Genomic DNA, 27,879 nt, shown 5'->3' on the forward strand with positions numbered 1-27,879 from the left:
TGAACCAGACGTACAACAAGAGATAAGTGAAAATAAGAAGGCTTTATTGAAAATAAAGCTGTAAAGCAAAAGTCCAAACGGATGGTGAAACCGAGCAGAGTCTTTGCGAAGCCAGAGGTCAGGAACCAGAAGGGTAGTCAGACGAAGCCAGGATCAGGAACCAGCAGGGTAGTCAGACGAAGCCAGGATCAGGAACCAGCAGGGTAGTCAGACGAAGCCAGGATCAGGAACCAGCAGGGTAGTCAGACGAAGCCAGGATCAGGAACCAGAAGCAGCAGCAGTCTTAGAAGCATGTGAACACAAGAGGACCAAGCAAGGAACTGAAGCCACAGACCTCCTATATATATGAGCTAGGCATCCAGCTCCTCCCAGGGGAAGGAGGAGCCGCAGGGTGGAAGGCTACAAGAAACCCAGAAACCAAGATGGCCGCCAGCACATGTCAAACGAAGGAGAGCAGCAAGCAGGTAAGACCATGACAGTACCTCCCCCTCAAGGGCCCCTCCTCCGCGGAGCACAAAACGGTTTCTGAGGGAAGCGTGCGTGGAAGGCTCGGAGCAAGGCAGGAGCATGGACATCTGCGGAGGGAACCCAGGAACGCTCCTCTGGACCATAACCATGCCAATGGACCAAAAAATGCAACCGACCGCGGACCAGGCGTGAGTCCAGGATATTGCTCACCTCATATTCCTCACGATTGCCCACTTGGACCGGACGAGGCCGAGGAACCGAGGAAGTGAAACGATTACACACCAGTGGCTTCAACAGGGAGACATGAAACACGTTGGAGATCCGCATGCCAGGAGGAAGCGCAAGGGCATAGGCTACCGGGTTTACCCTGTGAAGCACTCGGAAGGGACCAACAAAGCGAGGCGCCAGCTTGGGAGTGGGCACTCGAAGGTTGAGGTTGCGGGTGGACAACCATACACGGTCTCCGACCTGGTAGGAAGGAGCAGGCGCTCGTCTGCGATCAGCCTGGAGTCTCTGGCGCTGCGCAGAGACCTCAAGGGACTTCTGGATCTGTACCCAAGAAGCACGTAGGACGGAAAGGTGATCCTCCACAGCCGGAATATCCTGGGGAGAGAATACCTCCGGTAACACGGCAGGTTGGAACCCATAATTGGCCATGAAGGGAGACGTCCCAGAGGAAGAGTTCACCCCCGTGTTCCTGGCAAACTCAGCCCAAGGCAGGAGGTCAACCCAATTGTCTTGGTGATCGGAGACATAGCAACGAAGGAATTGCTCCAAGGCCTGATTGGATCGTTCTGCGGCCCCATTGGACTGAGGGTGGTAGGCCGAGGAGAAGGAGAGATGAATCCCCAACTGGGAGCAAAAGGCGCGCCAGAACCTGGACACAAACTGACTCCCCCGATCCGACACAATCTCCTTAGGCAAACCGTGCAACCGGAAGACCTCCCTGGCAAAAATCGTGGCCAACTCTTGTGCAGAGGGTAACTTCTTGAGAGGAACACAGTGGCACATTTTGGAAAACCGATCCACAATCATGAGAATGACCGTATGGCCTCGGGATGCAGGGAGGTCCACAATGAAATCCATCCCCAGGTGTGACCATGGGCGCTCCCCGGTGGCTATGGGTTGCAGAAGGCCCAACGGAAGGTGCCGAGGGGACTTACTCTGGGCACAAACGGAGCATGCCGCTACATATGCGGCGATGTCGGAACGTAGGGAAGGCCACCAGAACAGACGTGAAACAGCCCAGGACAGCTGATTCTTTCCAGGATGCCCCGCGGTCTTGGAGTTATGGTAGGTTCGCAACAACCGAGTGCGCAACTCCTCAGGCACAAAACATCTGCCGTTGGGTCTCCCAGAGGGAGCACCAGATTGAGCCGCCAAAATCTGCTCACCCAGGGGAGAGGTCAGGCTGGTGCGAATGGCGGCCAGGATCTGATTCGGAGGTATGACCGAAGTCGGAATCGACTCCTCCCTGGACAGCTCGGAGTACTGCCGTGATAAGGCATCCGCCCTGATGTTCTTGGAACCGGGTAGGTAGGAGACCACGTAATTAAAACGAGACAAGAACAGAGCCCATCTGGCCTGACGTGGTGTCAATCTCTTGGCCTCAGAAAGGTAGGTCAGATTCTTGTGGTCCGTCAGGATGAGAACCGGAACCACCGAACCCTCGAGCAAGTGCCTCCATTCTTTAAGGGCCTGCACGATGGCCAATAACTCCCTGTCACCAATCTGATAGTTGCACTCCGCGGAAGACAGTTTCCGGGAGTAAAACCCACAAGGAAGCAGAGGACCCTCTGGTGTTCTACGCTGAGACAGAAGGGCGCCTACTCCCGTCTCAGACGCGTCCACCTCGAGGACAAAGGGCAACCCAGGGTTGGGATGCGACAGAATCGGAGCCGACACAAAGGCGGACTTTAGGGCCTCAAAAGCTCGGATGGCCTCGAGCGGCCAGACCTGGGAATTACTGCCCTTCCTGGTCAGATCCGTGAGAGGCTTGGCCAGCATGGAAAAGTCCCTGATGAACTTCCGATAATAATTGGCGAAGCCCAAAAAGCGCTGCAGGGAACGAAGACCACTGGGCTGGGGCCACTGTAAGACAGCCGAAACCTTCTCAGGATCCATGGAGAACCCCTCAGCGGAAATGATGGTTACCTGGGATCGGTGAAATTCGCATTTCTCAAGCTTACCGAACAGCTTGTTCTCTCGTAACCGTTGCAACACTCGTCTGACATCCAGAATGTGGGCCTCCATGGATTCAGAATATACCAAGATGTCATCCAAATAGACTACCACACACTGCTGCAACAGGTCACGGAAAACATCGTTGATGAATTCCTGAAAGACTGCGGGCGCATTGCACAACCCAAAGGGCATAACCAAGGATTCGTAATGACCGGTCCTGGTGTTAAACGCGGTCTTCCACTCATCGCCCGCCTTGATCCTTACCAGGTTATATGCCGCCCTCAGGTCGAGTTTGGTAAAGACCGTGGCCCCTTTAAGGCGATCGAACAGCTCGGAAATCAAGGGTATCGGGTAAGCGTTCTTGATCGTGATGCGATTGAGACCCCTGTAATCGATGCAAGGCCTCAACTCACCGCCCTTCTTTTTCACAAAGAAAAATCCAGCCCCTGCCGGGGACGAAGATTTGCGAATGTGTCCGCGTGAAAGCGCCTCCCTCACGTACTCCTCCATGGCCTCATTCTCCGCTACCGACAGTGGATAGACTTTGCCACGAGGAGGAACGGCACCAGATTGTAACTCTATGGCACAATCGTATGGGCGGTGCGGAGGTAGGGCAACCGCGCGCACCTTATCGAATACATCCCGGTACTCCTCGTATTCAGGAGGCAACAGAGAGTCCGAGGAAGTACACAGCAACTTGACAGACCCATGGATGCAACTAGCCCCACACTGCGGTGACCACGAGAGGATCTCGACCGATCTCCAATCGAAAGTCGGATTATGCTTCTGGAGCCAGGGGTACCCCAAGACCACCGAGTAGTGTGGAGACGAAATAACCTGGAGGCAGACCGACTCTCTGTGAACGGCACCAATGGCTATCCCCACTGGAAGGGTCTCATGAGTCACGTGTGGCGGCAGAAGGGGTCTGCCGTTTATCGCCTCAAGAGCCAGTGGGGAACCTCGAGCCTGCAGAGGAATGGAATTGGCGGCAGCGAACACACTATCAATGAACAAACCACCAGCACCAGAGTCCACCAACGCCTGGGTCGTCACCGAGCCCCCGACCCAGGAGAGGACAACAGTGATCAGTGGTTTGTCAACACGGGAAACCGGGGACGAGGAGACTCCACCCAAGATCTGCCCCCGACAGGATCTCAGGGTACGAGCGTTTCCCGGACGGTTCGGACATGCCAACCGAAAATGCCCACCGAGACCACAGTACATGCATCGGCCCTCGCGTCTCCGGAGTGCCCTCTCCCCCTCGGACAGGCCAGCAAACCCCAGCTGCATGGGTTCACCCCCAGACAAGTCATCCCCAGGAGGCGTGGGAGGAGAGGGAGGCACGGGTGGGACAGCAAACGTAGGCACCAATCTGTTAGAAGACCTCCGCAGGTTCTCCTTAAAGGAAGGTCTCTCCCTGAGTCTGGTGTCAATCAAAATCAGGAAAGAAATAAGAGACTCGAGCTCAACTGGTAGGTCCTTAGCTGCAACCTCATCCTTCAAGGCATCCGAGAGACCATGAGAGAAAGCAGCGACCAGAGCCTCATTATTCCAGCCCACCTCTGCTGCCAGGGTACGAAACTCAATGGCGTATTCAGCTACGGATCGTGAACCCTGTCTGATGGACATAAGGAGCTTCGCAGCAGAGGCAGCACGAGCCGGCACATCGAATACCTTCCGAAGAGAAGCAACAAAACCGGAAAACTCGGCAACCACCGGATTGTTGTTCTCCCATAAAGGGCTGGCCCAGGCCAAGGCCTTGTCCGAGAGCAGCGAGATCAAGAAGCCCACCTTTGATCTCTCAGTGGGAAAGGCATGTGGCAGCAACTCGAAATAAATGCCCACCTGGTTAAGGAAACCTCGGCACTGAGTTGGCTCTCCCCCAAAGCGCTGTGGAAGAGGGGCAGAAAAGGTCATACCCCGAAACACCGCAGGCGCAACAACAGGTGTCGGGGTAGACTCTGGCGCAACAACCGGAGCGGCAGTAGGAGCGAGCCCAGGAGCGACAACCGACCCATCGGCAACGGGAGCGAAATGAACCGTGCGTTCAAGCAGGGTTTGCAACGCCACAGCGAACCGACCCAACAGGTGATCCTGCTGATCAAGTCTGGCAACCAGCGTGGGTAGCGAGGATGGCCCTGTACCGTCAGAATTCATGGCTTGGTCCTAATGTCACGGAACCATGAACCAGACGTACAACAATAGATAAGTGAAAATAAGAAGGCTTTATTGAAAATAAAGCTGTAAAGCAAAAGTCCAAACGGATGGTGAAACCGAGCAGAGTCTTTGCGAAGCCAGAGGTCAGGAACCAGAAGGGTAGTCAGACGAAGCCAGGATCAGGAACCAGCAGGGTAGTCAGACGAAGCCAGGATCAGGAACCAGCAGGGTAGTCAGACGAAGCCAGGATCAGGAACCAGCAGGGTAGTCAGACGAAGCCAGGATCAGGAACCAGCAGGGTAGTCAGACGAAGCCAGGATCAGGAACCAGCAGGGTAGTCAGACGAAGCCAGGATCAGAAACCAGAAGCAGCAGCAGTCTTAGAAGCATGTGAACACAAGAGGACCAAGCAAGGAACTGAAGCCACAGACCTCCTATATATATGAGCTAGGCATCCAGCTCCTCCCAGGGGAAGGAGGAGCCGCAGGGTGGAAGGCTACAAGAAACCCAGAAACCAAGATGGCCGCCAGCACATGTCAAACGAAGGAGAGCAGCAAGCAGGTAAGACCATGACACTGTGGTGTACAGAATATACACTGCTCAAAAAAATAAAGGGAACACTTAAACAACACAATGTAACTCCAAGTCAATCACACTTCTGTGAAATCAAACTGTCCACTTAGGAAGCAACACTGAGTGACAATCAATTTCACATGCTGTTGTGCAAATGGGATAGACAACAGGTGGAAATTATAGGCAATTAACAAGACACCCCCAATAAAGGAGTGGTTCTGCAGGTGGGGACCACAGACCCCTTCTCAGTTCCTATGCTTCCTGGCTGATGTTTTGGTCACTTTTGAATGCTGGCGGTGCTTTCACTCTAGTGGTAGCATGAGAAGGAGTCTACAACCCACACAAGTGGCTCAGGTAGTGCAGCTTATCCAGGATGGCACATCAATGCGAGCTGTGGCAAGAAGGTTTGCTGTGTCTGTCAGCGTAGTGTCCAGAGCATGGAGGCGCTACCAGGAGACAGGCCAGTACATCAGGAGACGTGGAGGAGGCCGTAGGAGGGCAACAACCCAGCAGCAGGACCGCTACCTCCGCCGTTGTGCAAGGAGGAACAGGAGGAGCACTGCCAGAGCCCTGCAAAATGACCTCCAGCAGGCCACAAATGTGCATGTGTCTGCTCAAACGGTCAGAAACAGACTCCATGAGGGTGATATGAGGGCCCGACGTCCACAGGTGGGGGTTGTGCTTACAGCCCAACACCGTGCAGGACGTTTGGCATTTGCCAGAGAACACCAAGATTGGCAAATTCGCCACTGGCGCCCTGTGCTCTTCACAGATGAAAGCAGGTTCACACTGAGCACACGTGACAGACGTGACAGAGTCTGGAGACGCCATGGAGAATGTTCTGCTGCCTGCAACATCCTCCAGCATGACCGGTTTGGCATTGGGTCAGTAATGGTGTGGGGTGGCATTTCTTTGGAGGGCCGCACAGCCCTCCATGTGCTCGCCAGAGGTAGCCTGACTGCCATTAGGTACCGAGATGAGATCCTCAGACCCCTTGTGAGACCATATGCTGGTGCGGTTGGCCCTGGGTTCCTCCTAATGCAAGACAATGCTAGACCTCATGTGGCTGGAGTGTGTCAGCAGTTCCTGCAAGACGAAGACATTGAGGCTATGGACTGGCCCGCCCGTTCCCCAGACCTGAATCCAATTGAGCACATCTGGAACATCATGTCTCGCTCTATCCACCAACGTCACGTTGCACCACAGACTGTCCAGGAGTTGGCAGATGCTTTAGTCCAGGTCTGGGAGGAGATCCCTCAGGAGACCATCCGCCACCTCATCAGGAGCATGCACAGGCGTTGTAGGGAGGTCATACAGGCACGTGGAGGCCACACACACTACTGAGCCTCATTTTGACTTGTTTTAAGGACATTACATCAAAGTTGGATCAGCCTGTAGTGTGTTTTTCCACTTTAATTTTGAGTGTGACTCCAAATCCAGACCTCCATGGGTTGAAACATTTGATTTCCATTTTTTTATTTTTGTGTGATTTTGTTGTTAGCACATTCAACTATGTAAAGAACAAAGTATTTCAGAAGAATATTTAATTAATTCAGATCTAGGATGTGTTATTTTTGTGTTCCCTTTATTTTTTTGAGCAGTGTACATTTTTCTCACAGGTTTCTGACCTAAGGGGTAACTCAGTTTCCCTATATCAGACACAGATATGGTCTGGGGCCCACTGGCCGATAGCTCTTCTCTTAAAGGAAAATGACTCCAAATTACAACTTATGTCTACTGTGAAGCTAATAGTCAAGAAGGTGGGCTTTATGGTAATGACTCAAATATCAGCCAACCAGAAACAATAAGTCTAGTTGCTCAGATTTCCTAAGCAGATTGCTATTTAGCACATACAGAAAGACTAAGTATTGTGGGGGAGATTTATCAAAGTGGTGTAAAGTAGAACTGGCTTAGTTTCCCATAACAACCAATCAGATTCCTCCTTTCATTTTCCAAAAATGATGGTGTAATCTGATTGGTTGCTGTGGGCAACTAAGCCAGTTCTACTTTACACCACTTTGATAAATCTCCCCCTGTATTCCCAGGTTTTGTTCTACCATAGGTAAAAAATATAGTAAAAATTCAGAAGCAACGTTACCCCAAACAATCCTGATTTCAATGTTCATCTTCAACAAAGCTTCACATTTTCACATTTCATGCTTCGGGTGCAATTAGGTAATTAATGTAGCTGAATGCTAACGATTAAGCCTAAAATAATAAGCGGGGAAGCACTGAACTGTTTTAGCTTTTCTTTATAAGATCTGACTTTGATAAAGATGGTTCCGTTCTTGGTCAGGCTTCTCTCCAGCTTTTCAGCCAAAACGCCTAAACAGAACACAATTTTCTTTGCTTTGATATATAACAATGTGTTGAAGCTATTCCAAAAACCTATTGATGTTGTAAAAATGCCAATGTGATTTTTTTTTTTCCCGAGGCTTATATGAATGCAAACATTTAGGTTAATCATATGACTAGACCAATATCGTACTGTCTTGGAGCCCAGCACATCATTTTCAAATGATAAATATCACTTAGTGCTCAGAGTATTGAATCAATACTGTTTCTTACAATATAATTTTTCTTTCTTCAGCTGTTCACTCACGGTAAACCAAAAGCACATGCTGTCTGCTTGCCAAGATCCATTACAATGGGAAATGTGCTTGCAAAGAATAAATGTTTAACTTTTCAAAACTGTAAGATAAGATATGCATGTTCTCTTCACTGAACCATCAGCCTATGTACTGCCATTCGTGACAGACAAAACACTACCATGAATAAATACAATGGACCAAGGATTTTGATTTTAATACTCAGAAAAGCTCTAGAATTGAAAGAGGGTCATGTGCATTATATTTGTATTATATATATATATATATATATATATATATATATGCATATCCCTTGACTTTATGCTCAGTATACTGTAGGTAGGCAGGCCTTAAAACTAAAGTCACAAAATGATAAGACTTCAACCCTTGTGATAGCCATAGTCAATTCAAAGTGTTTTACTTTCTGAAAATGTTATAGGGGTTGTCTCACTAAAAAATATTCAACATTTTCAAACCAGCACCTGGAACTGAATACTTTCCTAATGGCATGTAATAAAACATGTAATACAGCTATTATGAGTTATTCAATAAAATGTATCTGTATAGCACCATCTGTTCCCCCCCCCCTTTTTTCTCTGTCCACCTCACTGAGGTGGATGCACATGCCTAGTTCCATTCTTTAACTGCCACCTTCTCTATCTTCTGTTAAAAGCTATGAAAGTTATAGGTAGAGAACTGAAGCAGAAAGGAAAGGAAACAGTCCTTGAGAAATGACACCCCCCTGAGGAACTAGCTTGAAATAAATCAAGCAGCGCAATTCAAGCAATGAATGCGGAGAGTCCTGGATCTATGTGAGGTGCATAACTGGTTCTAGCTTTGGTAAAAATAGATAGTCATTGTAACGGGGTTCCGAAGGTGCACTCGGTCCCCCCATTAGCCACAGACCTGCTGCTTAGCTTCGGGAGCGAGGATCTGTGTTTGACCTCGTTCCCAGGGCGGCTTTACTAGCTGGGTGGCTCCCTGCTCCTAAGTCTGCCTTGAGCGCCGAGCTGATCACTCGGTGCTCGACATGTTGGTCTGTCAGTCATGTGACGCTGGCCACGTCACATGACCCTCACTCCCCACTATAAATACAGGCAGCCTGCTGGCCACAGGTTGCCTGTTAATTTAGGTTCCACCTGTGATTTGGTCTTTCCTGGCGTACTTACCTCCTGCTGAATTCCTGACGATCCTCTGCCTGCTCCTTGTGTACTTTGCTGCTCTCCTGGTATTCTGACCCCGGCCTCCTCCAGATGATCCTCTGCTGACTCCTTTGGTACTTCACGTCTCTTGTGGTATTTATGACCCCGGCTTCTTCTGACGATTCTCTGCTTGCTCCATTTGTACTTTGTAGCTTTCCTGGTATTGACTCGGTTCGTTCACGTTCTGTTGTTTGTCTGTCTGTCATCCCAGCACTTATTCCAAGCTAGGGATTGCCGTCCAGTTGTCCCCTGTCATTAGGACTTGCGAGGCAAGTAGGCAGGGCCAGGGGTGAGGGTGGAGCGCAGTGGTCACTTCCCTCCCCCCTGTGTGTGTGTACGCGACAGTTACAGTCATGTACTATATGATGTCTGATTTTCTATTTTTTTTTTACATTAAAGGGGTTATCTAAGACCTATATTGCCCTATTCCCCATATGCCGGACCCCTAACAGGGGTTGTACTTGCCTCACTTCTCAGCACCCGCGTCGCTTCTGATGCCAGCACGACCGCCATTGCATCGCCCAGTTGTACAGATAAAAACATTCGGCATCGGCGGGGGAAGGGGGGGATCAGGCCACGACGGGAACGAGCTTTCCTAGTATAACTAATTAAATTATCAGTTAGAAAGAGAGGGGGCATATGATGTTTGGGTGTTTCCTGTATTGTGATACCAATCACTCTGTCTATCCACGTTGCCACAAACTCATTGCAATGTAATTTTGATGTCCAGTGGAAGATCATGGATGTATTTGCCTGAATATTTAACATTGAGTACAAAAGAAAGTCTAGAAAATACAGATCAAAGAAAGTCATATTACGAAGAGCCCCAATGCTGGCTGCAGTCCTGGTGTTTGTGACTATGTTGGTGTATATGTAATTCTTATTTCTGTAACATTATTAAAGCCAATTATGGTTTCCGCAAATCTTGCCAACGTTTCTTTCCAATATAATAAACATACATGAATCACAGTGAACGTTTAACAATTTCACAGGAGAAATAGCACTTCTTAATTTTTGGTGAAATAGTAACAAGTATCATTGGTCTGAAGACCACCTGTTGGACATGGCAGAGAACTCTAATATAATCAATCTATTACTCATTCTACTTCAGAAGTTTATAACTGAAAATTTAAGTTCTGCTTGTTATATTTATCCAGTACACAAGCTTTTAGTGGAAATCTAATCTGGATTGAGGACACTAAAAGGGACCAAAAACAAGTTTAAACAAAAATTATGTCAATATTCACACAAAATAGTGGACCTCTCCTAAAAAAACACAACATATAACCGCTGCAGTAAATATTTACTCATGCAGTGACATTATATGCATATACAGGTGCATCTCAATAAATTAGTATCACGGTCGGCGTGACTATCACATACGTGACACAGAGGGAGGGAACAAGGAAGGCCCTGCCCACGTGAGAGGGAAGGTGGTGACCTCTGACTCACCTAGCGGCTGGCACCTGGCTGCCCTGACGTCCCTAGACGGGTTCCTCACCCGTACGCCGATCACGTGCCTAAAGCCCTGGCTTTCCCTAAGCTGAGACCTAGATAGTGAACAGGGCGGTGGGAACACTAGTCCGCACCACTAGCTCTAAAGGAAAACACCAAGGGAAGGACAGACAATACAAACTCAACATATAATCCCAGGTGGGCGACAACAGGAGACAACAAGAAGCCCAACAGGGATCCGGAGGGTAGAACTCTGGAACGACAACCAGGATTCACAACTCCAGTGGGTCAGTATAGATATCCAGGCAGGAAGCTCTATAACTGGCAACTAGAGAAGTGTGAGGGGAGAATATAAGGAGGTTGGGAGTGGCAGACAAGAAACAGCTGAGGAGGAGAACCTACGGATCCCTGATTGAGACAAAAAGGATAGCAAGGCAAACACAGAAAACAATCACTAAGAAACAACGTGATCTTTTGATATAGAGCGCGCAGCCACCCGCTGCGACCTCCTGACCCCGGGTATAACGGAGTCAGACGTGGCTCTTGATACCCTCGTGACAGTACCCCCCCTTTCACGAGGGGCCTCCGGACACTCAGGACCAGGTCTCTCCGGATGAGAGGCATGGAAAGCCTGAATTAACCTGTTGGCGTTTACCTCTGACGCTGGAACCCACATTCTTTCCTCGGGACCGTAACCCCTCCAATGCACCAGATACTGAAGAGAGCGGCGGACCCGACGAGAATCAACAATTCTGGCTATTTGAAACTCCAGATTACCATCCACAATAACAGGAGGAGGTGGCAGCGGTGATGGTTCTAGAGGTGGAACATACTTCTTGAGTAACGATTTATGGAAGATGTTATGGATCTTAAAAGTCTGAGGTAGCTCCAGGCGAAAAGCCACAGGGTTAATGACGGCTACTATTTTATAAGGACCAATGAACCTAGGGCCCAGTTTCCAAGAGGGAACCTTCAACTTAATATTCCTAGTAGACAACCTCACATAGTCATTCACTCCTAGGTCCGGACCTGGCGACCGTTTCTTATCGGCCATGCATTTATATTTACCACTCATCTTTTTTAAGTTAACTTGCACCTTCTGCCATACCGATGAAAAAGATGAAGAAAACCTTTCCTCTTCAGGAACCCCAGAAGACCCCCCCTCTTTGAAAGTACAAAATTAGGGATGAAAACCGTATGCACCAAGGAATGGTGACTTGCCAGTGGACTCCTGATAATGATTATTTATGGCAAACTCAGCTAACGGTAAATATGATGACCACAACTCTTGGTTTTCAGACACAAAACACCTTAAATATGTTTCTAGGTTTTGGTTGGTACGCTCAGTCTGTCCATTCGACTGAGGGTGGAAAGCTGAGGAAAAGGACAAGTGTACCCCCAAACGGGAACAAAAAGCTTTCCAAAACTTAGAAATAAACTGGGTTCCCCGATCCGAAACCACATCGGAAGGGACCCCGTGAAGCTTCACGATTTCACTGATAAACACCTGAGCAAGAGTTTTAGCATTAGGAAGTGCGGGTAGCGCAATAAAGTGTACCATTTTGCTAAACCTGTCTACTACTACCAAAATAACTGTTTTACCCGCAGACAACGGTAAGTCAGGGATGAAATCCATTGACAGATGTGTCCATGGCCTATTGGGGATAAAAAGTGGCAATAAAGACCCTGCTGGACGTGTATGAGAGACTTTCGCGCGTGCACAAGTAGAGCAAGTAGACACGAAATCCATTACATCCTGACGCAACCTTGGCCACCAAAAACGACGAGATAATAGCTCCAAGGTTGCTTTACTACCCGGGTGCCCAGCAAGTGCCGAATTATGATGTTCTTTTAATAATTCAAGACGCAGGTTTAACGGTACAAACAATTTCTCTGAGGGGCAAGAGGCCGGGGCGTCCCCCTGGACCTCTAACACCTTTCCCTCTAGAACAGAGTGTACAGCAGAGACAACCACTCCTCTTTGTAAAATAGGTACCGGATCACTAACATTACCCCCTCCAGGGAAACTACGAGATAACGCGTCTGCCTTGGTATTTTTTGCCCCAGGACGATAGGTGATTACAAAGTTAAATCTGGTAAAGAATAGCGACCACCTAGCTTGTCTAGGGGTGAGACGCTTAGCTGATTCGAGGTACAGAAGGTTTTTGTGATCCGTAATCACCGTGACGGAGTGGATTGCTCCCTCTAAGAAGTGACGCCACTCTTCAAGCGCTAGTTTAATCGCCAACAGTTCCCTATTTCCAACATCATAGTTCTTCTCTGCAGAAGATAATTTTTTGGAAAAGAAAGCGCAAGGGCGCCATTTGCTAGGAGACAGACCCTGAGACAATACAGCCCCCACTCCCACCTCTGACGCATCTACCTCAACAATAAAAGGCTGGGAGACATCAGGTTGAATTAGAACAGGTGCCGAGGAAAACCTCTCTTTTAGAGAAGAAAATGCATTTTTAGCGGCGTCAGACCATTTGGAAAAATCAGTCCCCTTCCTAGTCATGTCGGTAAGGGGTTTAACGATCACTGAATAATTTTTAATGAACTTTCTATAGAAATTTGTGAAACCCAAAAACCGTTGTAGGGCTTTAAGGTTCTCAGGAAGATCCCAATCTAAAATTGCCTGGACCTTCCCAGGATCCATACGGAAACCTGAAGCAGATAATAGATATCCCAGGAACTGTATTTCCTGAACGGCGAAGACACATTTTTCAATTTTCGCATATAATTTATTCGTCCGTAGGACCTGCAGTACTTGCCTGACATGCACCTCATGTGTTTTCAGATCAGCCGAATAAATTAAGATATCACCTAGGTATATGACTACAAACCTGCCGATGAGATGACTAAAAATATCATTAACGAAATGTTGGAAGACAGCGGGGGCATTGGTCAGACCGAAAGGCATAACTAGATTTTCATAATGCCCCTCAGGGGTGTTAAAAGCTGTCTTCCACTCATCCCCTTCCCTGATACGAATCAGATTGTAGGCCCCCCTAAGATCAAGTTTGGAGAACCACCTAGCACCCGCAATCTGATTAAAAAGGTCAGGAATGAGAGGAAGAGGGTATGGGTCTCGGATGGTTATCTGGTTTAGCTCACGGAAATCTAGGCAAGGACGCAGGCCCCCATCTTTCTTTTTAACAAAGAAAAACCCTGCAGCCACGGGTGAAGAAGAGGGTCTGATGTGTCCCTTAGCCAGACTCTCGGAGATATAATCTTTCATGGCTTGTCTCTCGGGACCCGAAAGATTATACAACCTGGACTTGGGTAATTTTGCACCGGGAATCAGGTTAACCGGGCAATCATAAGGACGATGAGGTGGTAGCTTCTGACAACCCTTTTCAGAAAAAACGTCCTCAAAGTCCGAAATAAATGTAGGTAGGGAAGCTATGGAGGCGATTAAGCAATTGTTATTTAAGCAATTCTCTCTGCAATGCTCACTCCACTCCAATATCTCCCTGGCCTGCCAATCCACCACTGGATTGTGCGCTACCAACCAGGGAAGACCCAACACCACAGGAGAGGGAAGGCCCTCCAGAACATAACATGAAAGACACTCATTATGGTGGTCCCCTACCCGAAGGTGTAAATTATGAACAATGTGGGTGAGGTTTCTCTGAGACAGAGGAGCCGAATCTATAGCGAATACGGGAATAGGTCTCTGCAGCGTACAGAGAGACAAACCCATAGTGCGGGCAAAATGGGCATCTATCAAATTTACCCCTGCTCCACTGTCTAGAAAAAAAAAAATAGACTCCGTCTTAACACCAAAAACAATAACCGCTGGTAACACAAATTGAGATGTTCGTATGGAGGAAACGTATACCCCCCGGCTGACATCCTCCGCACAGCCTGGGGTTAGTAGTTTTCCGACGGTCTTTTGTTTTTGAGAAAGGAGGGACAGACATTAATGAAATGACCCTTCCCCCCACAGAAAAAACAAACCCCCCCCTACGGCGAACCTCAGGAGGACGGACCTGACGAGAAGTTCCGCCTAGCTGCATAGGCTCATCTAAGTCAGTACAGACTAATTGTTGCTTGGGAGAGGTAACCAATTGCTCAGGAATTTTCGATCTCTCCCTAAGACGCCTATCTATTCTGATAGAGAGGGACATAACAGCATCAAGGGAAAGGGGGGTCTCATACAGCGCCAGTGCATCCTTAACCCTTTCAGATAACCCAGAGCAGAACTGACTCCTGAGAGCCGGGTCGTTCCACTGAGTACCCGTAGCCCACCTACGGAACTCTGAGCAATATTCCTCTGCTGACCGATCTCCCTGTAGGAGTCTCCGTAACTTCGACTCAGCCAGGGTGACTCGGTCAGGGTCATCATATATGAGACCCAAAGCCCCAAAAAATCCCTCCACTGACCGGAGAGCCTGGAAACCAGGGGGTAACGAGAACGCCCAGGATTGTGGGTCCCCCTGAAGCAGGGAAATGACAATCCCTACCCGCTGTTCTTCATTACCTGAGGAGTAAGGGCGCAATTTAAAGTATAATTTGCAGGCCTCACGGAACGTCGCAAATTCGTCCCTTCCCCCAGAAAATCTGTCAGGAAGAACAACCTTGGGTTCTGTAACAACCTGGTTACCCATAGCAACCGCTGGGGGTGCGGTCTGCTGCATTTGCTGCTGTTGTAGGAGGACAGACGACTTCAATCCTGCCACCTCCAAAGACAGGCCTTGAAGCTGTTTTGCCAAGGCAGCAATAGGATCCATATTGGATTCTAAGTAGAGAAAAAAAAAACAACAAAAAAAATATATATATTATTTTTTTTTTCTCAAAAAGTAATGGCCAGTTATAATATCACGGTCGGCGTGACTATCACATACGTGACACAGAGGGAGGGAACAAGGAAGGCCCTGCCCAAGTGAGAGGGAAGGTGGTGACCCCTGACTCACCTAGCGGCTGGCACCTGGCTGCCCTGACGTCCCTAGACGGGTTCCTCACCCGTACGCCGATCACGTGCCTAAAGCCCTGGCTTTCCCTAAGCTGAGCCCTAGATAGTGAACAGGGCGGTGGGAACACTAGTCCGCACCACTAGCTCTAAAGGAAAACACCAAGGGAAGGACAGACAATACAAACTCAACATATAATCCCAGGTGGGCGACAACAGGAGACAACAAGAAGCCCAACAGGGATCCGGAGGGTAGCACTCTGGAACGACAACCAGGATTCACAACTCCAGTGGGTCAGTATAGATGTCCAGGCAGGAAGCTCTATAACTGGCAACTAGAGAAGTGTGTGGGGAGAATATAAGGAGGTTGGGAGTGGCAGACAAGAAACAGCTGAGGAGGAGAACCTACGGATCCCTGATTGAGACAAAAAGGATAGCAAGGCAAACACAGAAAACAATCACTAAGAAACAACGTGATCTTTAGATATAGAGCGCGCAGCCACCCGCTGCGACCTCCTGACCCCGGGTATAACGGAGTCAGACGTGGCTCTTGATACCCTCGTGACAATTAGAATATCATTGAAAAGTTCATTTATTTCAGTAGTTAAATTCAAAAAGTGAAACTTATATATATGAAGATTTATTCTACGCAGAATCATCTATTTCAAGCATTTATTTATTTATTTTAATGTTGATGATTATGAATTACAGCTAATGAAAACCCAAATGTCTGTATGTCAGAAAATAAGAATATTGTAAAAAAGTTAAATATTGTAGGCTTATCAGCAGGGGCATACATAGAAATCATTGGGCCCCATAGCAAGAATCTGAATTGGGCCCCCTAACTCCGCCACTACCCACCCCTGGCCCATCCCACCTCCTTTCCTGGCTCCTCCCCTGCCACACACCCATTTGCCAATTCCATCCCATTTGGAAATTTTTTGCCCGCTTCCCACTACATTGTATGCCATATTAACCACCTCAGCTCCCCTAGCTTAAACACCCTTAATGACCAGACCACTTTTTACAATTCTGCACTACACTACTTTCACGGTTTATTGCTCGGTCATACAACTTACCACCCAAATGAATTTTACCTCCTTTTCTTCTCATTAATAGAGCTTTCATTTGGTGGAATTTCATTGCTGCTGACATTTTTACTTTTTTTGTTATTAATCGAAATTTAACGAAATTTTTGAAAAAAAATTACATTTTTCACTTTCAGTTGTAAAATTTTTTAAAAAAACTACATTTCTATATACATTTTTCTCTAAATTTATTGTTCTACATGTCTTCGACAAAAAAAAATGTTTGGGTAAAAAAAAATGGTTTGGGTAAAAGTTATAGCGTTTACAAACTATGGTACAAAAATGTGAATTTCCGCTTTTTGAAGCAGCTCTGACTTTCTGAGCACCTGTCATGTTTCCTGAGGTTCTACAATGCCCAGACAGTAAAAACACCCCACAAATGACCCCATTTCGGAAAGTAGACACCCTAAGGTATACGCTGATGGGCATAGGGAGTTCATAGAACTTTTTATTTTTTGTCACAAGTTAGCGGAAAATGATTTTTTTTTTAATTTCTTTTTTTTTCCTTACAAAGTCTCATATTCCACTAACTTGTGACAAAAAATAAAAAGTTCCATGAACTCACTATGCCCATTACGAAATACCTTGGGGTGTCTTCTTTCCAAAATGGGGTCACTTGTGGGGTAGTTATACTGCCCTGGCATTTTAGGGGCCCTAATGCGTGAGAAGTAGTTTGAAATCAAAATGTGTAAAAAATGCCCTGTGAAATCCTAAAGGTGCTCTTTGAAATGTGGGCCCCTTTGCCCACCTAGGCTGCAAAAAAGTGTCACACATGTGGTATTGCCGTACTCAGGAGAAGTTGGGCAATGTGTTTTTGGGTGTCTTTTTACACATGCCCATGCTGGGTGAGATAAATATGACAACTTTGTATAAAAAAAATGGGAAAAGTTGTCTTTTAGTGAGATATTTCTCTCACCCAGCATGGGTATATGTAAAAAGACACCCCAAAACATATTGCCCAACTTCTCCTGAGTACGGCAATACCAAATGTGTGACACTTTTTTGCAGCCTAGGTGGGCAAAGGGCCCCACATTCCAAAGAGCACCTTTAGGATTTCACAGGGCATTTTTTATACATTTTGATTTCAAACTACTTCTCACGCATTAGGGCCCCTAAAATGCCAGGGAAGTATAACTACCCCACAAGTGACCCCATTTTGGAAAGAAGACACCCCAAGGTATTTCGTGATAGGCATAGTGAGTACATGGAAGTTTTTATTTTTTGTCACAAGTTAGTGGAATATGAGACTTTGTAAGAAAAAAAAATCATCATTTCCCGCTAACTTGTGACAAAAAATAAAAAATTCTAGGAACTCGCCATGCCCCTCACGGAATACCTTGGGGTGTCTTTTTTCCAAAATGGGGTCACTTGTAGGGTAGTTATACTACCCTGGCATTTTAGGGGACCTAATGCGTGAGAAGTAGTTTGAAATCAAAATGTGTAAAAAATGCCCTGTGAAATCCTAAAGGTGCTCTTTGGAATGTGGGCCCCTTTTCCCACCTAGGCTACAAAAAAGGGTCACACATGTGGTATTGCCGTACTCAGGAGAAGTTGGGCAATGTGTTTTGGGGTGTCTTTTTACATATACCCATGCTGGGTGAGAGAAATATCTCTCTAAAAGACAACTTTTCCAATTTTTTTATACAAAATTGGCATTTGACCGAGATATTTATCTCACCCAGCATGGGTATATGTAAAATGACACCCCAAAACACATTGCCCAACTTCTCCTGAGTACGGCGATACCACATGTGTGACACTTTTTTGCAGCCTAGATGCGCAAAGGGGCCCAAATTCCTTTTAGGAGGGCATTTTTAGACATTTGGATCCCAGACTTCTTCTCACGCTTTAGGGCCCCTAAAATTCCAGGGCAGTATAAATACCCCACATGTGACCCCATTTTGGAAAGAAGACACCCCAAGGTATTCAACGAGGGGCATGTGCACGCGTTCACAGGAAATTTCACAGGGAATCTCGCGTCTCGCGAGATGACGCGTATATGCGTGACTCTGCCTGAGTGAGCCGCCTCCGGAACGCAATCCTGCATTAGGCGGTCCGGAGGCGGTTAAAGTACAACTTGTCCTGCAAAAAATAATCCCTCACACAGCTATGTGAACAAAAAAAAAAAGTTAGAGCCCAAGGAAAATAGGGAAAAAACTAAACGAAAAAAACCTCTGGTATCCTAAGGATTAAATGAGTTATCTAACCCCTATTATGCTCCCCTAAATGCCCGGGCACTGCATACAGATAATACTTATGCCCGGTGGGAGGGTACAGCCAATAGCAGGCCGTGTCGGAAATGAGCCTCCCTAGCGTCACCCGCAATGCTAGGGAGGCTTGTTCCGATCGTGGCCTGCTATTGACTGCCCTCCACATTGCTGGATGTTTTCATCCACGTGACGGGGGGTGCAGTGGCAGCTGTGCGGGCATCAGGTGTGATGCGGGTGCTGGGTAGTGAGGTAAGTAAGGTGCCCGGGCATTTTGAGACACATTATAGAGGTTGGATAACCCCTTTAACTCCTTGTTGCTGATGCTTAGTGTGCCTGGATCATAGACAGCAGGTCAGACATTAATTTCCCTGACTGAGCATAGCAAGCTAGGAACGGAACAGTGGGGAGAAAGTCGGGAGTAAATAATGAATAAACTGGCAGAGTAGACGTGTCACGTATGGGTAGGGGGCGGGGCCTTCTATGTGCTCTGGGCCCCCTGTGCCGTGGGCCCCATAGCAGCTGCGTGGTCTGCCTATATTGGCAGTACGCCACTGCTCATCAGCTAATCAATACAAAACACATGAAAAGTTTCCCAAGCCTTTAAATGGTCCCTCAGTCTGGTTGAGTAGGCTATAAATAGGTAAGACCGCTGACTGAGTTGTCCTGAAGACAGTAGTAGAAAAAAAAGTGAACAAGCAACAGGGATAACCACAGCCTTGAAAGGGTTGTCAAGAAAAGGCCATTTAAGAATTTAGGGTGGATTCACAAGGAGTGGACTGTGGCTGAAGGCTTCAAGAGCCACCAGACACAGATGTATCCAGGACATGGGCTACAACTGTCGCATTCCTTGTGTCAAGAAGGTATGGGTGCTCCTGTGAGCGTAGAAGCCTTCTCCGTGCTTACCAAGCATAGTGCCGTACGTTGTATAGCTCTTAGCCCCATTGAAGTGAAAACTCTTTTAACTTGATAGACAAGGATGAGAATAATAACATTTACATTTTATTTACCATATTTTTTGCACCATAAGATGCACTCCCCCCCCCCCCCAAAGTGCGGGAAAAATTTCACTGCACTTATGGGGCGGATACTAATGCAACATTCCCTGGCATCTGTATTCACTGCTTCCTGGTCCTCTGCCGTCAGCTGTGCTGTGACTGCGCTCTACATGAGGATGCTCTGTGATCTCACGCTGTGTGCGTTGAGCTGAATCCTATGAGCGGTGTCCGGAGCAGGAGAGGTAAGATGATTTTTTACATTTTATTTGCTCTTAGTCATGGGGTTTCATCTGAGGCATGGCGGTCTCATCTGAGGTCTGAATGAGAGGTCTTATTTATATTGGAGCTCTTATATGAGGTCTGATTGGAGGTCATTCAAATTGGGGTCTGAACTGAGGGCTGATTGTGGATCAGATCTGAGGTCTTACTGGGGTCTAATTAACATTGGGGGCTCATCTGAGGTCTAATTGAGGGTCTTATTAACATTAGGGGGCTGATTGGGTCTGTGAGCTGAGGTCCGATTAACATTGAGGGTCCGATTGGTGGTCTAATAAAACATTTTTTATTTTCTAATTGTCCTCCTCTAAAACCTAGGTGTGTCTTATAGGGTAAAAAATATGGTATATTACCTAGCTTCTCAAAATGTAACTGCTGTTCCATTGTTTGTTTTTTTTTGCTTAAATGAATAGCACAGGTGAATATAAGAAACTTTGCAATATTTCTTATCAGTGAAAGGTGCTTCATTTTCATACTCCTGTCCTGAACACCACTCACTTCAATAACTCTCAACTCTCTGCTCAGATCTGTCGTCAGTGAAAATGGGCTGCCTACTCACTGAACGATCATATTACATACAAGTCTATTAAGATGGGAGAAAAGGAGGAGGAGAAGGGAGGGGCCATTACAGAAAGGCATACAGAACAACTAATAACAGCTTGTTAGTAAGTGATTTGGTGCTCCCCCTTTTACCAGGTAGCATAGAACATGTTGTGTTAAACAACTGTTCAGATGGTGCAGTACTGCGTGGTGGTCTTTGTTCTCGTGGCGCTGTACTGGTGGGTCGGTGGGACCCAGTGCCGTGGGTGGCATCGTCAGATCGCAGGGTTGCTGTTTGACTCCTGGGTCCCGCCGCCCTACTAGGGCAGTGCCGCGTTGTCACCTCGCCGTGCTGCACCTAGTTTAGAGTAGGTCCCACTCTTAGAGGCAACCTTGACGTGGTGAGTGGGCTTAAGGCTTTTGATAAAAATGTACACCAATGCATCTTTTACAGCATGCAGTATTGGGGACTGTACACTTTATATTGCGCTGAGAAGCGAGTTTTATTAGATCAAAGCATAGCTTGTGGATGTGATATCCAGCTCTGTTTTTCTCCCATTGATACAGCCCTGCATAGTGATGTGGCTGGGAGAACTCCTGACAGATTGCCTTACATCGAGATCCCTACATTTTCATAATACAATATGATCTAAAATACTATACATAAAAGCCCATTCAGTGTTTTAAAAGTTGTGTGTTTTGAAAATTCCAAAGGGGTACATGTCTATATAAGAATATTCAACTACCATAGCAGAAGGAACTATTTTCATGATGGCACAGACACAAATGATCTTTTCATAACAGGCCCATGATTTTACACTATGAAAACTTTGGTAGTAAACATATTTTACAGATGCTAATTTATTTCAAAAATTGGTCATAGATTTCTGTTTTGGTGTTATTGTCCCCTATCAGTACTGAGCAGGGTACTGGTTGACTAGATGAGATGCCTTAGATGCAGCTCTGGAATGCTGTATCTCATTGAAGAGGCAGTGTTTGGAGACTTATTTCTTAGACAAGTCTATTTTGCATACTTTTTTTTCCTGTGAAGCAATGCCTGAAAAATGTGTTTATACACTGCTGTATCTCTCCAATAAAAAAACAGTACCCACCCAGAGCTGCAGTCAACCAGTACCCTGCTCAGTACTGATGAGGGGCTAAAACCCTGAAACAGCTGTCTCCAGATGGATGTCTCTGGTCTATCTAGAATGAGTTATTTGAAATAGTTTTTTCTTTATGGCGCATTGCCTGAAATATAAGCCTCTATACACAAAACTATAAACTAAAATGATTAGTTTTCTTTCCAAAGTTAGCTTTATAAATAAAACCTGATTTCATTATTTACATGAAAGTCAAGACTTAGATTTTCTTGTAAGTTACACCTTAAGGTCAAGAGTTTGGAAATATCCAAATATCATTCGAGTAGTAAAACGTCTTGCCTATTTTACTAATGCGATTGATGTGAAAATGGCTGCAACCCTTGCAAATATCACCTGTTATTATGGCTTCCATAATATCTATCATATTTCTTGTAAAAGGGATACAAAATATAATAACACATAATGGCAGTAATTGATGTAATTTCGACAAAATTGTCGAAACTATTACAAGCCTCGGCCTCTTCCATATTTCTGTATACAGATGTGAGCTGTATATATACATAACCATAGAAAAATAAATGTTAATCCCCCTGCAGCTTTTTTGGGTAGAGATAACATCAAGCATTCCAAAACAATTAGCAATTATTGAAACATGACTTGATGGCTCAGTGACTGGTAATGGAGACAGACTAGACTAGAATAATATGGGTTTTCATGTAGCGCTTGAAGGTCAGGTAAATTGAGCCTGAGCCTAGATATGAATGTTAGTTTAGAGTTACCATATATTGCTTTTCCCAGGGACAATTCTATTTTTGAGGTCCTCCACTGAATGTAATGTATTAATGACAAATAACAAAATGCATCTATTTCCACAATGCTCTGTAACAAATTTGTATAATTAGCCCACAAGTACAAGGAACTGAAGGGCTATCTATCTTTTTCAATATCACATATTCATTGTAAATTATAGACGCCCCGTAGCTCTTATTATAAGACCAATTGCTTCGTTCTTGGCTGGATTTGGCAAAAATATGCTGGTTATTAAGGGCTATGGTATGCAAGGAATCGCTGCATTCAACTGTGTGCACGAATTTGTCATTCAAGGAATCTTCTAGCCTTTAAGGCAGGGATGCGCAACCTGTAACTCGGAGCCACGTGCAGTCCACAATGACATTTGCCCTAATCATCTAGTTGCAGTGTCTGTTGGCTGCTAAAATAGTTTAGAAGAAAAATAGTTTATAGCATTGGAGCAGAATTAGTAGTAATAGGAAACTGTGTGGTCATCTTTGGGATTCCATATGGTGTCAGTGTAGGAGTCTTCTGGCCCCTGTTTGGCACTGCAAAAGGAGTATATGAGGTGGCGAGGTGCAGGCCTATGCAATGGAATTTATAGGAGTAGGGAAGAAGGGATGCAAATGAGCTCCAAAAAAGCTTTCTCTAATGCCAACAGATACAAAGCAGCTATCCAATAAGGCAATGTTTGACCCTTTTTAACAGGCCTTGAGACGTTACTTGGATAATAATTAAGCCAGTTCCTCATTTTCAGACACCTTTTGTTTTTTGGGGGTAATTGCCCCTCATTAGTGCAGAGCTGAGAGTACTGGCTTAACTGGGTGAGAGGCCTAGGTCAGGATTTTTGGGATACTCTATTTTCTTATGGAGAGCGCCTAAATGGCATGAGGAGTCTTAATGGCTCTCATTACCTCATTGCTGTTGGAGATGATTTTGTGTAGTCTGAGGTTGGCAGTAGCGAGCATTTTCTGAGTTTTGGTGAGAAGGTCGATGGCTTCTTCCTCCGTAGGTAGAGACTTGAGACCGTTGTCTACGTAGAAGTTCTTTTCAACAAACTGACTTGCATCAGACCCGAACTCTTGTTCGCCTTCTTGGGCCATTTTTCTTAGTCTGTAAATGGCAACTGCAGGGGAAGGACCATTACCGAAAACGTGTACTTTTAACCGATAGTCTGTAATCTCGTCGTTGACATCATTATTACGGTACCATCGGAACCTGAGGAAGTTTCTATTGTTTTCACGGACGATGAAGCAATGAAACATTTGTTGGATGTCGGCCATAATGGCAATTGGCTGTTGTCTAAAGCGGAGTAAGACTCCTAGGAGGTTGTTGTTCAGGTTAGGCCCAGTGAGAAGATTGTCATTGAGAGAAATGCCTTCATGATGAGCACTTGAGTTGAAGACCACCCTAATCTGATCAGGCTTGCGAGGATGGTAGACACTAAAACATGGGAGAAACCAGCATTCTTCTCCTTGTGTAAGAGGGGGTGCAGGCTCAGCATGATCTCTTTCAAACACCTTCTGCATAAAGGCGACAAAATGTTTCTTCATCTCCGGTTTCCGGTTCATGTTGCTCTCTAAAGAGATGAACCATAAATCTGCATGTGGCTGCTAACTCATTGTCTCTTGTGGTTACCTCAAACACTATGTTAAAAATGTTGTCATCCCAGAAGATAAAAGCTTTCCTATCATTTAGTATGATGCGCTCTTGTGTACCTGTGTCACACAGCTTTTCTTTCGCACTGTAGTGATGTTGTCGTTGTGGAAAACAAGTAGTGCGTCCATTTGGCAGAACGTGTGTTTTAAAGGAAGAAACTGAGAAAGATTTCCTGGCGTTGCTAAGGCAGACATTGCCTATGATAACCCAGCCTAGATACAGACGCTGGGCGTAAGATGCATTATGTGGGCCATTGATTTGATGGCAAACTTTGTGCACCCTTAAAATGTCTCTCTCCGAGTAACAGATATCAGCATTTTCATCAAAGGTTAGCTATGTCCTTTAAGTGAGAATAGTGCAAGGCAGCTTCAGGAGTAGGAATCTCATCCTTGTTAGTTGGGATCTGATTGCACTCGATGATATTAGGCAAGGGTATTTCCATGTTGTTATTGAGAAGAGCAACTACAAGGCCACTGGCTCTTCTACCCAAGACTTCTGTAATGCCTGCACAAGTACCTAGGGTATAAGGTAGAGCATATTCTGCTATGCCTAACAGATCAAAGAACCTTCTACTTGCAAGAGATTGGTTACGCTGATCGTCAAGAATGGTATACAGTCTTATGGCCCTTTCTGGCTGGCCTTTTGTGTATACGAACCAAGCATATCTTTGCACAGGATTTCCCACAAAGTCCTTCCCCACAGACTTCAGTGCATGTAGAGAATACTGGGGTGGAGGCAACTGTTTGTTCAGTGTGCTCCCCACCATGCTTTGCCCCGGGAGGGATGTCTGTGGATGGAGTAGAGCTGTGTTGATACAGATGAAGGGTTTGTACGTGGTTGTCACTACCGCATTCCATGCATTTAATGACAGCCTTACAGTCTTTTGCAAGGTGTTCCTTGCGTTCTTGTAGGGGTTTCTTTCTGAAGCCGATGCATTTCTTAAGTGCATGTGGTTTGTTATATATGGGAGCATGGCAATTTGGATCTTCAAGTTTCTTGTTTTGCCCAGTCCTTTGAAGAACCGTAGCGGGTGCAGGTTGAACATTAGTTCTCTTCACTGATACTGGGCCCCTGCGGTCTTTGTGCATTATACGTGTGTTTGCAAGTCCTGGAGGAGGTGGACTGAGAGGGTTACAGTCACCATAGAAGAAACTTGGGTCATTCTTTGAGTCTGTGATTTACCTTATGAAGTCACAGAAGTAGGAAAAGGGAGGAAAGGCAACTCCACATTTTTTCTTGTAAGTTGATCCCTGACTAACCCATTTTTCTTGAATGCCATACGGTAGCTTAAGGACAATAGGGTTGATGCCACGAGGGGTGTCGAGGTAACTAAGTCCAGGTAGAAGGGTGTCAGCCTTAGCTAGTTGAAGCTCTAGTAGAAGATCACTGAGTTCTTGAAGCTTTAGATTGTCTTTAGCTATAATCCTTGGGAAGCCTTGCAACCTTTTAAATAAGGCATCTTCAATGGCATCAGAGCTGCCAAAGCTACGTTCAAGTCTGTCCCGAGCAGCGTCGAAACCTGCAGCAGGATTGGAAGTGTAAACTGTTTTGGGTCTCTTGATACGTTCGGCAGACTGGGGACCTAGCCATCCGATGAGTAGATCCAGTTCTTCTGCAGCAGTGATGTCTAGCTCACTGATTGTGGCTTTAAAGGTGAATTTCCAGCCTCTGTAATTTTCAGGTTTGTCATCAAACATGATGAGGCCCGTCCTAGTGAGTTCTCTGAGAAGTATGTATTTAGCAAACTGTGACATGTTTGTATTTTCTGACTTTGGGTATACAGTTACAGGTGGGACAGAGTTAGTTGCAGTGGCTGGTACACTGATGTTGAGTGACTTGGGCACATAGGATGGTGCTAAAGCGTTCAACACTGGATCTGGCGTACAGTCCATGGGTGTGTTGGTTTGTAGCTGTATAGTAGTGGGTTTGTTAGGAGGTAGCTGGTTAGTGCCATAGTAAGGTAGAAAGTCTTTTCTATCTGTACCAGTTTCCGCCGCTTGAGAAAGTGCAGTAGGCAGTGGCGTCTCTAGCTTTAAAATTTTGGGGGGGCTCACTGGGGGCCAGGACAAAAGTAGGGGGGGGCAGCTATAACTCCGATACATTTACACAGGTATGCTTAGAAATGCTGCAATACTTTACCCAATACCTAAAACCACAACAGGGAAGAAAAGTCCTGCTGTCTGTGGTTTAAAAAATAAATAAATCACTCAGATTTCAACATGTCCTAGTTGCCTGTGGATGACACTGTTATAGGGAGGGGGATCTGTGGATGACACTGCTATGGGGGGGATCTGTGGATGACACTGTTATGGAGGGGGATCTTTGGATGACACATACCGTATATAGCATCTTATGATATATGTGTCATCCACAGATCCCCCTCCATAACAGTGTCATCCACAGATCCCCCTCCATATAACAGTGTCATCCACAGATCTCCGTCCCCGCCGCTCACAGGAGTGTACATTTGACATTTCTAAACTGTAATCCATATTTTGCAGTAACTTTAACTTTAAATCAGGATTCAGCGGCCGCTCATCTCTACTAGTAACTTTACCTTACACCACTCAGCTAGCTTCGGTAACAGGGCCAGGCTACAGCCTACAGGCACTGCCTGTTGGTTGTTACCGAGCGAGCGCTGATTTCTGCAGGTCAGAGGATACGGATTACAGTTTAGAAGAAATGTACACTCCTGTGAGTGGTCCAGACCAGTGGCGGATCCAGAGCCTGGTCTCGGGAGGGGCACTTTCAATTTATTTTCTGTCCGCCGCCACAAAACAATGGTGCTTATAGAACAGACTACACAGTGTAGAAGTATACTGTATATTGTGTGGCACAGTGTATGCTATATGTCTATAACAAACATATTTCACATGAAAACTTACAATTACTTGGCTTGGCCCTTGGGGATCTCGGACACCACTTCAACACTTTGGCTGGGGGCTCGACAAAGCTGATGTTGTGTTTTATCCTAATGAGAAAGATTTCATAATAAGGATCTGGAGAAGGGGCAGAGGGATAGCGGAGCAGGGAGAGGCTGGTGCTGTTACTAGGGGGTCATGCCATGGGGGAGTAATAAAGCCCACCATAATGCCCCCCCAGTAGAAATAATTCTCCTTATAATGTGACAGTGCAAAAAATACCCTCTTGTAATGCCCCCAGTTGAGCTAATGTCCCCATAGTGCCCCCCGTAATGTACCAGTATAAAATGCCCCATATATAGTGCCCCAGTAGATGCCCTCAGTGTCTATCATAATTTGCAAGTATAAAATACACCTTCTTAGTGCCCCCCGTAGCAGACCCCATAGTACTCCTCTCCCCCCTTCCCCATAGTACCCACCATAATGTGCCCCAGTATAAAATGCTACTGTACAGAGCCCCCCATATAAAATACCCCTTCTTTGTGGCCTCAGTAGATGCCCCTATAGTGCCCACCAATAATGTGCCAGTAATAAGTGCCCCCAATAATGTGCCAGTAATAAGTGCCCCCAATAATGTGCCAGGTATAAATGCCCCCAATAATGTGCCAGTAATAAGTGCCCCCAATCATGTGCCAGTAACAAGAGCCCCCCATCACGTGTCAGTAATAAGAGTCCCCCATCACGTGCCAGTAATAAGAGCCCCCCCATCATGTGCCAGTAATAATCCCCCCATCATGTGCCAGTAATAAGCCCCCATCATATG

The sequence above is a fragment of the Bufo bufo genome, chromosome 5 (assembly GCF_905171765.1).
Source record: "Bufo bufo chromosome 5, aBufBuf1.1, whole genome shotgun sequence".
Lineage (NCBI taxonomy): Eukaryota > Metazoa > Chordata > Amphibia > Anura > Bufonidae > Bufo > Bufo bufo.